The following is a 13,356-nucleotide window of genomic DNA, read 5'->3' as shown; positions in this document are numbered from 1 at the left end:
TGAAACACATGTGGCTAGTTTAGGAAGACTAGATCGGCAAGTAGTCACTTCGATGGATTGAAATAGGGAAGAATTGAGTAAAATAGAATATGATTAGGAAGAATGAAAATACCAAAATGAAACTCAAAACCACAAAAAGATTTATTTTTGAAAAATGTATTAATAACCTTGTTGTTTCATGTTTGCTTAACTTTTTGTATAAACCCATGCAAACGCACAAGGGTATGAAGATGCAAAAGGGGGGTAGTCAAGACTACAAGGGGGGCAAAGATGACATAGAAGGCAGAGTTAAGGCCTCAAGGGGGGAAGTTAGGACCTTAAGGGGGCCATATAGGAAAAAAAGAGGGCTATTACAGAGCCTTTTTGTATTTTGCTTTTTTTTCTTTTAGGGAAATATTTATAAACATAACCAAGGACGAACTCATAGAAGGAGACTGTCAAACATCATCTAAGCAAGAAGAGGAGGTGTCAAGAACAAAGAGAACAACATGGAGCTTAAGGACAAATAGCCACCACATATCTCAACTTCAGACTCATAGGTATGATCTCCTTTGCTCCTTGCTAGCTACTTTTCATTGTTTGCTTGAGTAGGGCTACATTCATCTCCATACATATAGTTAATATGGATTCATTCTCCATGAGTCTAGGTCTCACCTGACATATAGTCAATATGGATTCATCTCTCTACATATAGTCAATTAATATGAACTCAATCTCTCCATGATTCTGGAGCTCACCTTCATCTTGTTGACACCTCTAGATGTGTTATCACATGAGAGAAAGGTTTCCTTGTGTATTATGGGAAATTTGGACTCACGTTTGGGCCTTTTAGTTTTTTAGAGAGAAAGCCTCTCAACCAATAGAAAGAGCTCTATTGTTATGGTAAAAATTGGATTTTTAAATATTTTACCTCCTTTTTAAAATTCTTGATATAAAACATTTTCAAGTATTTTTGGGGACAAATCCATTGAGGCACAAAAAGAAAGTTGTTCCTGAACAATTTAAGAGGCTAGATAACCATATTTTTTGTTAGTCTTGTATACCCTTGCATTCTTCTTGTCCTTTTCTTGAAATTCTCAATTATTAAAAATAAATACTCTCCTTGCATTGTAGTATCCCCATCTTTTTCTTAAAACTATCTACTAGTACTTCAATGAAGTGCCTTTTGTCATTTCAAAATTTTGCACATGATTTGCTATTCTCAATCCTACTTTTCATTTAACGTCTTCTTTTTCTTTGTCTTCTATTCGCCTTGGGCCAGCACAATGTGAAGAGGGGCCACTGAGATTGTCAACAAGGAGCCTCCCCTTGCATTGTATCAGCTCAAGGCTCTCTCATGTTGTGCTAGCCTTCGGCCAAGAAAATGTGAGGGAGAGCCCACCATTGTATTTGGAAAGGTCTTATCGCATTCTTTAAAATTTGGTCTCCTATTAGTTGTTTTGAGCATTTTTTGATGCCGCACATAACTTTTGGGCGATCCTAGATAGAAAAATCAAATAATAGTTCCAAATTGACATTTTCGGTGGAGAACTAGGCAAAATCAATGGTATCACTACATCCAAAACCCTACATCAAGGATCAAAAAATGCTTAATCTAGATATCAAGAGGCCAAGATATGCTTAATCTAGATATCAAGAGGCCAAGGTATCACTACTCCCACAATGCTGTCGAGGGAGGATGTGTCAAGCCGTAAACCATCAAGGTTTAAAGAATAAGATTAGATAGACAAGAGACAAGAATACTCTAAAAAGAGATATTAGAAAACTTTGACAAATCACTCAGAAAGAAGTCTACACTATACTCTATATTACTTGGTAAAACTCTTCTTTACACAACTACTCAAATCCTTCTTGATTGAGAACAATGTGTCCAAGGCAATAGCATAGACAAACTTTTTCCAAGACGATAGCTCTGAGCCTATACTTCAGCCCAAAAAGAATTATGAATAGTAAATATAAAAAAGGAACACAAAGAGAGAAATTTATGAAGGAATTGGATGGTGATAACTAATACAACGTGACAAGGCCTTTCCAAACACAGTGGTGGGATCCCCTTGAATTGTGTTGGCCTTGGATCTACACAACTATGTAATAATCTCTAGGGTGCATCTGCTCTTTACTTTCATACAAGAAACATCCTTAGAGCATTCCATGTATCTGGTTTGTGTACTAGCACATTGCTAGTGTTGTACCAATTTGGTACTTCATAGTAATGCCATCATGATATTGTACTTTGCCAAATGGGGTGACAAAATGAATCCATTAGTGTATTGTATCTCATAGTAAAATACCAAAAGTATTTTTTGCGAAGTTTCATAGTGCCAAATGGACTCATATTCTTGTACATTCCTTAATATAGTACCAATAGGGCACTTTGAAGTACCAAGTGATTCTATCAAGTGTGAAATTGAAAATTTACAATATCAAATGGATGTAGTATTCTAATACATTCCCTTGTATAGTACCAAAAGGGTATTATAAAATACCAAATGATTAAGTGAAGTACCAAATTGCTTACTATACATTATAAAAAAGATCTAGTACTGTAGTACATTCCCTAGAATGATACCAAAAGGATACTATAAAGATTCAAATTGATACAACATGGTACCAAATGGGGGTATCAAAGGGCTCTAGTACTCTTATATTTTCCATCATTGTACTAAATGCCTCTGTGAACTACAAAATGACTAAAGTACTATGTTATATTTCATAGCACAATACCAAAAATTCTTCTATAAAGCACCAAACTTGTTTTATATAGCATCGAATTGGGTTTGTGTAAAACCAAAAGGGATACCAACTAGGTCTAGTAGTCTATTATTTTTCCTACCATGGTACCAAAATGTTTATGCAAAGTACCAAATTGGTTCTATATAGTGCCAAATTGACTTTGTATAGAATCGAAAGGGGTTATTAAATAGGTCTAGTACTCTATCATATTTCCTAGCACAATACTAAAATTCCAATGTAAAGTCTTAAATTGATACTTTGGATTCCGAAATCTATACTGAATAGTACTAGATTACCAAGATGTTCTAGCATAAATGAAAATTTAACCTTTGGATGTTTAATATCATAGGTTGAGTTGCACTAAAGATTCAAAAGGTCCCATCAAGAATTACAAATACATCTTAGATGCTTTAAGGCATTAAAGTCTTACTTTCTCCAAAAATTGAAGGAGTGGCATACATGTTGCTATGTATATCATATCCAAATGATATATTTTAAGGAGGCATTCAATTAGATGGGATCAAAACAAGTTTGGGCACCATGGAGTGGATCATGCATGCACATGTTTTGTTTGTTGTTGCAAAAATGATGTTCCAAGTTGGTGTATGGCAAACCAATCAGTATATCATAGCATCACCAATACGTAGAAATCACTTATGTGTCCAAAGTCTCATGATTCAAAATACCATGCAAAAAAATGCTTATTTGAGGATTGTGGTAGATGTGGACTTAAGAGGTTGTCAATGTGACCTAATGAGACTTTATTGAATAGTAGAGACATGACTATGAAGATCTTCGCAAATGTCTCAACAAGGTAAGTGAAGGCATGTGGGGTTGAGAAGAAAAGAAAGGACTTTGTGGTGCAACAAACGACAAGGTCTACTTTTATTGACATGTTCTCCTCTCATCTTATGCTCCTCATCAAGCACAACTTCATTTTATGATGGTAGGCACATCAATTTAAGGAGTGCTTGATGATGTTTCCATTCGATGTTGTTATTTCTATTATTGAGTTTGTAGAGAATTACTCATTTAAGATGCAAAATGAGATAGAATCCATGCATTAGTGGTCCAATCAAGTTACAATACTTGTTCACATAATTTATGTTAAGAACATTGAAGATGTTGTGGAAAACACACTCCATTTTTACATATCTAATAGTAAGTTGCATGATACTCTCTTTGTACAACATTGTTTTCTTCTCCATGACAAGTGGCTAAAATAAAAAAGCCATTATTTACAATGTCATCGGGTATGAACAAATGGTGCAACCTCTCAATTCAAAGCTCGAAGACCTTTCTACTTTGTGGCCAAGTATTACCACTCGACAAGTTTGCATATGATGCATAACTTCTCGGCATCAAGACGTGTAAGAGGGGAGCATGATGGATTGGGACGATCATAAAAAGGACCCTCACTCACAAGGAATTGAAACCAAATGTTTGGCCTACGAAGTGCACAGATGATGTAGTCAACTATTTAAATAAGACATTTCAGCCTAGAGATAAGGTGCATAGATCTATACACAACGAGTTTTTTGGCTAGTTTTCAAGAATGATGTGCAACACAATGGACAATGGGATTGTGAGCGTGTTGTAGGCTCACACCCATTTCATTGCATTGATGGATATTCAATGGATTATCTATGCATTGTTTATGTTATCAAACACTCATATTTTTGTGATCCATGTATTTGTGGACAATGGAGAAGATGCAAGAATTATCAATCTACCTTTTCTTACAAGAAGATCATTTGCAAGCTTACTTTCTACGACATTATGCTCATCGAGCCACCAAGGTCTTGTGGCCACAAAAGAAATTAATAAATGAGATATGTGCAAGAGACAAAACAAATAGTTGGGCTCAAAGGTGGCATAAACAAGAGATATGCAAGAGATAAAACAAATAGTTGGCCCAAGAAACATCAAAAATCAAGTGTCATAGAATACTCATAATAAAATGCTAGGTTACAAGGCCATGTAGTGCTTGCAGATACACTACATCTTGCATGCGTGCATCTTAGGCATATGTGCACGAGAGTGCTTTGTCCCTTTTACACCAAAAAACTCTGCTAGAGGAGCATCATCTTCACATGGTTATTACTCATTTTTTGTAGGTCCTAAAACTTGCTCCTAATCTCCCTTAAGCTCCCCCTTTTTCTCTTCAATGTAGAAACTTCAATGGGCTCCTCCTCTCCCTCCAACTCCCCCTTCTACTCTTCATAGATAGTAGGCTCAATGGGACCCTCTCCAAGTCTTCATTTTGCACTTCACAAATAGCGGATTCAATGGGTTCCTTCTCTTTGTCTAGGCACACTTCACAATTCATAGGTTCTCCCTTGTGGTCCTTCATTCTATCCACCTTGGAATCTAGTTCCATAGCATAGCTTGTTGCCTTTCTACATTTGCGTCAACCATCACCTCATCACAAGAGTTAGTAAGTAATTAGGGGGTTGTTTATGCCCGACACCTCCTCATGCCAATAAACAACTACACGGGAGTGGGAGTCACTACATAGGTTTGATGTGTACCTTCATCAAGTCCTATAGAGAGGCCCTTGTCTCCCTCTAAAATTTACTTTTGCAAATTGTTTAGCACATCTTGAATTTCTTTTGTAATGGTGTCCTATTTTTTTGTGTTACCCAAGTTTTTATGGCGGTCATCAATCCCTTACAGCTCTTTCATATCCTCATCAAAGTCATGTCTACCCTGTCAAGATTGTGGGAGAGAAGGAAGGAGTCTCGCTTGAAGCTTTCTTGCTTGCACAATGGGGGAAGACACACAAGGGTGGAGGCTGAAAACAGTTTTCCTCTTCTTAGTTGTGTAAGCCAAAAGAACTCTAGTACAAAGAAAATAGAAGAACCCTAGATATGGGTCTCAAACCAAACTCAACTAACTAAGGTGGCATACTAACTGAGCCACAAACTAGAGTAGATAAGGATAGCTATCATGTAGCTATTATTCAGGGGCGGTGTACCAACCGCATCTGCAACTGACAAGTCGGTGACATAAATACACAACGGTCACCCTGGCGTATCACGAGTGGAGCTCGATATCTCAACACTCCCCCTCGAGCTCAATCCCAATTCCTGCACACCAAGCAGGTCTCTGAACTTGCGCAGCTTCTCTGCGCCCAATGCCTTCGTGAATATGTCAGCTACCTGATCCTCTGTGCTGACATAAACTAGATCAATAAGACCTAGTAAAACCCTCTCCCGCACATAGTGATAATGCACCTCAATGTGCTTTGTTCTAGCATGATAGACTGGGTTATTTGCCAAGTGTATACTACTCATGTTGTCACAATAAATGACAACTGGCCCATCTGTAGACTGATGCATATCATAAAGTAGCTTATGCAACCAAGCTACCTCACATGCAGCCATTGCTGCACCCCTGTACTCAGCCTCTGTGCTGGACAAGGCAACTGTAGGCTGTTTCTTGCTGCTCCAAGTGACTGCAGCACTCCCAAAAGAGAACACATATCCACTGGTAGATCGTCTATCAGAAATGCTACCAGCCCAATCAGCATCAGTGTATCCATGCAGCTATATCTGAACCCCAGTCTCATAAAATAGTCCATACTGCAATGTGGACTTCACATACCTGAGTATGCGTCTAGCCGCATCCAAATGCGATTTCCTTGGAGCCTGCATAAACTGACTTACCAATCCAACAGCATAGCTCAAATCTGGCCTGGTAATAGTCATATAAATCAAGCTTCCTACTATGCGTCTGTACATAGTAGGGTCTTCCAGAAGCTCACCTGCATCTGCGCTCAGCTTCACATTCTGCTCCAAAGGAACTGAAATAGGCTTACAGCCTGTCATCCCATATTTGGATAGCATGTCCAATCCATACTGCCTCTGCAAGAGCTGTATCCCACTTGGTGATCTAATCACCTCAATGCCCAAGAAATAACGCAGCTCTCCCAAATCCTTCATCTCAAACTTTTGCTTCAATAGCATTTTCACATGAAGGATATCTTCATCACTGTCACCTGTCATAATCAAATCATCAACATAAATGACAAGCAGCATAATACCTTTCTCTGTCTTTCTCACATAAAGTGAGAAATCTGCCTTGGAAATCTGAAAGCCAATAGTGACAAGATACTGTCCTATCTTGTCAGACCATGCTCTAGGTGCTTGCTTCAAGCCATACAAGGCTTTCTTCAACCTGCAAACAAACTCAGGATGAACAGCATGCACATAACCTGGTGGCTGCTCCATATAGACCTCTTCTTGCAAATCACCATGCAAGAAGGCATTCTTTACATCCATCTGATGTAAAGACCATCCCTTTGATGCAGCCATAGCAATGACTGCTCTTACGGTTGCCATCCTTGCAACCGGACTGAATGTTTCTTCATAGTCAATGCCATATGTTTGTGCATACCCCTTGACTACTAATCTTGCCTTGTATCTGTTCACAGAACCATCAGCATTGTGCTTCACCTTATAAACCCACTTACAGCCAATTGCATTCTTACCTTTAGGCAAAGGTACCAATTCCCATGTAGCATTTGCTTCCAAGGCATCCATTTCTTCATCCATGGCTTTCTCCCATTTTTCTTTTCCCATGGCTTCCTCAAAAGAAGTGGGTTCTGGTTCCTGTATCACTTTGACCATATATGCATAGTGAATGGCTGTAAATCCATCATATTTCAGCCTATCCACAGGATACCTAGCTCTCGTAGACCTGCGCAAAGTAGGTTCACTCCCAGGTGCTCTCAAAACATCCCTGGTCTTCCTTACTCCAGGTGTAACAATAGAAGGAATACCCAACTCATCATCAATGCTCTGCTCTGAGCCACTGGATTCACCATCCACATAAGAGTGACCTGCATTCACATCAAACATGGGTTGATCAACCTTCTCTTTTCCTTTTCGTGATACCTGCATACCACTATCTGCATTGCTTTGAGAAGATTCTCCTGATCTCAATCTGCCTGTCCATGGCGAAGAATGTGAACCACTGCTAGAGGACGCTCCAGGTCCACTAATATTTTGTGACTGCTGCTGTGAATTCTGTGCAGCATTACCATTTTGTGCATCTACATCATCAATCACATTTACTGGTTTATACCAGCTACTCATCTCATCAAAAACAACATCTCTGCTCACTGTAAACTTACGAGTAGAAGGGTTATAGCATCTATACCCTTTTTGCTGCAGAGAGTAACCAATAAAGATGCACTTCTCAGCTTTTGGATCCAACTTGGATCTCAGCTCATCTGGCACATGTACATAGGCAATGCAACCAAAAATTTTCAGATGAGAAATATCTGGTTTCCTACCAGTATACCTCTCCTCTGGAGTCATTCCATGTATTGCTGCAGTGGGAGTCCTGTTCATTATGTAGACTGCTGTAGCAACTGCTTCAGCCCAATAAAAATCTGGCAGGTCTTTTTCATTGAGCATGGCACGAGACACCTCTCCAATATGTTTGTTTTTTCTTTCTGCAATTCCATTTTGTTGTGGGGTATAACTACATGAATATTGCTGCTTTATGCCATGCTCCTGCAGGAACCTTGCAAACTCATTTGAGAGGTACTCTCCCCCTCCATCTGACCTTAGGCATTTTATCTGCAGGCCTGTTTCTTTTTCAACCATAGCTTTAAAAGTTTTGAAATGCCCAAAAACTTCACTTTTCTTTTTCATAAAATACACCCAAATTTTTCTGCTATAGTCATCAATAAAACTGACAAAATAATGACAGCCTCCAAGAGATGTAGCTTTAGTAGTCCACACATCAGAGTGGATTAATTCCAATGGCTTCTTACTCTCTTGAACATGTCTAGGAAATGGTTTCCTTGCCTGTTTTCCAAACTGACAGGCTTCACATACCTTATGCATTTCTGCAACCTTGAATTTGGGCAATCCTGCAACAATATTTTGGGCCTGCATTGATTTAAGTCGCTGTACATTAACATGACCAATGCGTTTATGCCAGATATCAATATCTGCAACTACACCGGTCCCATGTGCAAACATTGCTGCACTCAATTCAGACATGTCTGCATCCAATGTAAACATTCTGCCCTTCTTCTTTCCTTTTGCTACCAAGCGACCTTTATTTTTCATATCCTCAACAAAACATCCATGAGGATTAAATCTGACCTGCAAGCCCTGTTCAACCATTTGACCGACAGAAACTAGATTCTTAGTGATATTCGGGACATGAAATACATCGGACAGGTATTTCTTTTTCCCATCCTGCATAGACAAGGGAATTTTTCCAATCTGCACAATAGGATGTGCAGTATCATCACCAGTCTCCACAAATCCTGGTTTTTCCATTTTCCTTGCATCCTCCATCCATTCTGCATGACCTGTCATGTGGTTTGATGCACCTGAGTCAACATACCATACATCATTGCTTTCTTCTGCACTTGTCACAGAATTGTTCATGTGTTGCACCATGAACAAATGTTCATTTCTGTCATCACCCTGTCTGTTAGAAGATGCATAATTCCCTTGTTGCAGTTTTCCATTCATGATGTCATTCTGCTTTTTATAGCAGTCTTTAGCCATATGACCCATTTTACCACAATAGTAGCATTCAACATTACTGTTTGCATTTTGGCCTCTTTGCCATCCACCACGACCTCTTTGGCTCCCCCTGCCTCTAGAGTTACCACGTCCTCCTCCATAGGACTGGTTTTCTTGAGTTTGCTGCATATTCTGATTTCTACCACGGCCTCCAAATCGGCCTCCTCTACCTCTGCCTCTACCTCTTCCAGCATTTGAGTAGAAGACAGCTTCTTTTGAAGTTCCTCCTGAAGAAGATGCACCACCATTTCTCTGTTCCTCAGAAATTAGAAGAGCAATCAACTCCTCAAAATCAGGAAATCTTTCACGAACTGAAATGGATGTCCGAAACTGTGCATAATCCTTTCCTAGACCATTCAAGGTCACAGAAACTAAATCATCATCTTCCACTGGTGACCCAATGGAAGCAAGTGCATCTGCAATCTTCTTTACCTTCATGTGGTAGTCGTTGATGCTCATATTTTCTCTTTGCACATTGTGCAACTCTTGCTTGAGCTGCATTTTCCTGGCTTGCGTATTTGTGCTATACATCTTTGACAGAGTATCCCATGCCTCCTTTGGCGTACTTGCATCCTGAATATGCACAATCATGGAGTCTGAAATGCTGATAGACAACCAATACATAACTTTCCTGGCTCTCTCATGCCATGCTTTGAATGCCTGCATTTGCTGTTGATTGGGAACATCAGGAAGAACTGGTTCTTCTTCATTTCCTGCAACAAATTCCCAATATCCTTTTCCCATAAGAAAATTCGTCATTCTAAACTTCCATGCCTGGAAGTTGTTCTTGTCAAGCTTTTCAGTGACAATCTGTTAAAGAGAATCAGATGCCATTACAAAAGACTGCAAAAAATTCTGTCACTGCAAAACCCACAGCTTCACCCTCACAAGGGAGAATCTGCAAATCTGGCGAAAGTGGTATTTGACCACACAGTCACTTCCTAGTGACGATTTTGCATCAACAGGCAACAGGGATGATTCTGTAACTCCCAATGTCTCTGCGCACAAGCATACAATGCAATTTTTACTGTAACTATTCACCGACCTGTAGAACAGTGGCTGCACAGCATAAAACCGAGCCTTTTCCTGAGTGCGTGCAGAAAACTTCCGTCTGCAAAACAGGCCCCGAAATGGCCTCAAATCAAAAAAACAAGGTCGCCGAGGCTTGAAGCTTTCTTGCTTGCACAATGGGGGAAGACACACAAGGGTGGAGGCTGAAAACAGTTTTCCTCTTCTTAGTTGTGTAAGCCAAAAGAACTCTAGTACAAAGAAAATAGAAGAACCCTAGATATGGGTCTCAAACCAAACTCAACTAACTAAGGTGGCATACTAACTGAGCCACAAACTAGAGTAGATAAGGATAGCTATCATGTAGCTATTATTCAGGGGCGGTGTACCAACCGCATCTGCAACTGACAAGTCGGTGACATAAATACACAACGGTCACCCTGGCGCATCACGAGTGGAGCTCGATATCTCAACACTTGGAGTCCTTATATGCAACATGGCTATCTGCATACTTCATATTTTCCTCATAAACTACAAAATCCAACAAGATGACCCATTACAAATAAAAAAAAGAAGATCAAGGGAGATTATATAAAAAAGAAGTTCACTTACTCTTTTGAAGATGTCCCTTGTGAGCCCAACTCTTGGCCACTTCGAGATTTCACCGATTGCATCTAGCTTTTGCACAAGTGTCCTTTCATGAGAGTGGTAGTGGAATAGAGGGGTTGGTATTGGTGCCTGCACGCCAAGATGAAAGAACCAACCACATATTGGAAGAGAGGAAGAGATAGAGAGGAGCGGAACCATGAGCTTCAGCTCATCTTCATTAACTTCTGCCTAGGTGCATTCTTGGACACATGCTTCATGGCAAACAACTTGTCACCCTGCTCATCATGAGCACCGCTAGAAGACGCATAGTTTCCATGTTATCTACCCTTAGCCTTCATATCTTCCTACTTCTTATGACAATCCTTTGCAATGTGCCCATATTTGCCACAATAATGACAGTCCTTGTCCCTGTTGGATTAATCATTCGACTGCCAGGATCCACCACCTCTGCCTCGGGGTGATCTCCCCCTATTTCTAAAGCCGCCAAATCCACGTTGGCCCTATGTATTTGTGCCATGCCAATTACTCTGCTACTACTATGTCCATAGGTGTTTCGAGTGTCTACACGACCTCAAAAAGAGCCATGGCCTCTACCACCTCTGCCACGGCTAGAATAAAGGACAATGTCTCTACTTTGAGACGTACTAGAACCTGTGTTCAATCCAAGCTTTACTCCCTCATGCAACAGCAAAGCAAGCAACTCATCCCAGTCAGGGGGTTTAGATCTAACAGAAATAGATGTATCAAATGCTTTATATTCCTTGCCAAGTCCATTTAGAGTGACGGCAATCATGTCATCCTCAGATACCTGTGATCCAATAGCAGCAAGCTGGTTCATTATGGTCTTTATCTCTATCGTATAAGCATGGATGCTTCTACCATTCCTACACATGTTGTTGAATTGTTGTTTCAACTTAATCTTACATGCATGTGTTACATTTCCATAGTTCTTCATGAGTATGTCCCAAGCATCCTTTGGGGAATCATATCTAGTGATCTGTATTGCCATAGTATCAAATAGACATAAGGAAAACTAATGCAGCACTTGGCATGCTCTCTCTGTCCACTGTTTATGAGCCCTTTTCTGTTCATTAGTTGGATTCTTCTCAGACACTTCAGGTTCAGCCTCATCACTTGTACATAGGTCCCAATATCCTCTGCCAACCAAAAATTTCTTCATTCTAAATTTCCACAAAGTAAAATTCTTGTTATCCAACTTCTCACCTACAATCTGGGTAATGTTGTCAATGCCCTGTGCATTTGCCATGTTGTAGCAGACTATGTTTGATCAATGCCTGACTACCTGCAAGCCAACAAGTCTCACTGACCAACTGCAATCTTTGACTATTTATGACAGTTTTTTGCAACAAATTCACTGTTGAAATCAGGGTATTTTAGGCCACCAGCATGTCAAAAACACCCACTAACATGTGGCATAACCCATAGGTACATTCATCAATAGATATACCATGTAGTTGTTGTAACTCTGTATCATGCAACCTTACTGCCAGGGTATATACATGCAGTCTGAAATCTGTAAACTATCAGTGACCAACAGCTGATTCATAGCTAAAACTGAGATGTATACATGTCATACATGCTCCAAAACCTCCAAGACATCTGCTAGTGCATATAGGGTTCCATACATGATCATTCAAGCATAGATTCTTGCATACACAGCAAGTACAAGTGTCAAATATCTTGCTTGTAGGTTGCAGTTAGCAAATACTCAGCAAAAGAAAGTTTATCCAGATCCAAAATGTCTTCAAATCAATTCATACATTTGCTTCAGTGTGCCGCGGTCAATACATGACCATATATATAACCATAGACGCTCTGTCTTCAAGAAGCCAAGTCATAGATCGCATTTACAGTTTGTACCCAGCCAAGACAATGTAACCACATAAATTTCCAACTCCAGACTTCAATTCTTAGTAGTATTTAATGCTTGTCTTAATGTTCCAAACATTCCCCACATATCCCAAGATATACATTTGATATAGGGACCAATCAATGTCATGTAGTGCTTCAGGCAAAGACAATGCTTGCTGCTCACAGACTTGTGACAGTTTTCAGCTTGTAAAAGGCTCCCAGATTTGAATGTTTTAACCTCCAAATTTTAGCTCCAAGGCACAAGAACAAGTGCATATGTCCTTCTTGCATATACCTATGCTTCAATGATGCTTTTTGAGCATGTCAGGAGAGTTCCTGTGTGTCAACCATGACAAAGTACATGCTTTCCATTCAAGTATACAGCAGTTCAGACTTAATTTCAAGTCTGCAATTCACTGTTACAGCTCATAGATGAGCTCCCACAAAGGCAATAGCATAGTACAACCTTCAAGTACCATCCAGTGTCTATGGGCAAGCACTTTATGACCCAATGAGCATCCCAATGTCAAGATTTGTAGTAGGACAGAAGTCTATTGATGTAGGTGCAGGTCATGCAACC

This window comes from Lygodium microphyllum, chromosome 4, assembly GCF_053477565.2.
Source record: "Lygodium microphyllum isolate KBCC chromosome 4, Lygodium_microphyllum_v1.1.10, whole genome shotgun sequence".
Taxonomy (NCBI): Eukaryota; Viridiplantae; Streptophyta; class Polypodiopsida; order Schizaeales; family Lygodiaceae; genus Lygodium; species Lygodium microphyllum.
This window is presented reverse-complemented; position numbering follows the sequence as displayed.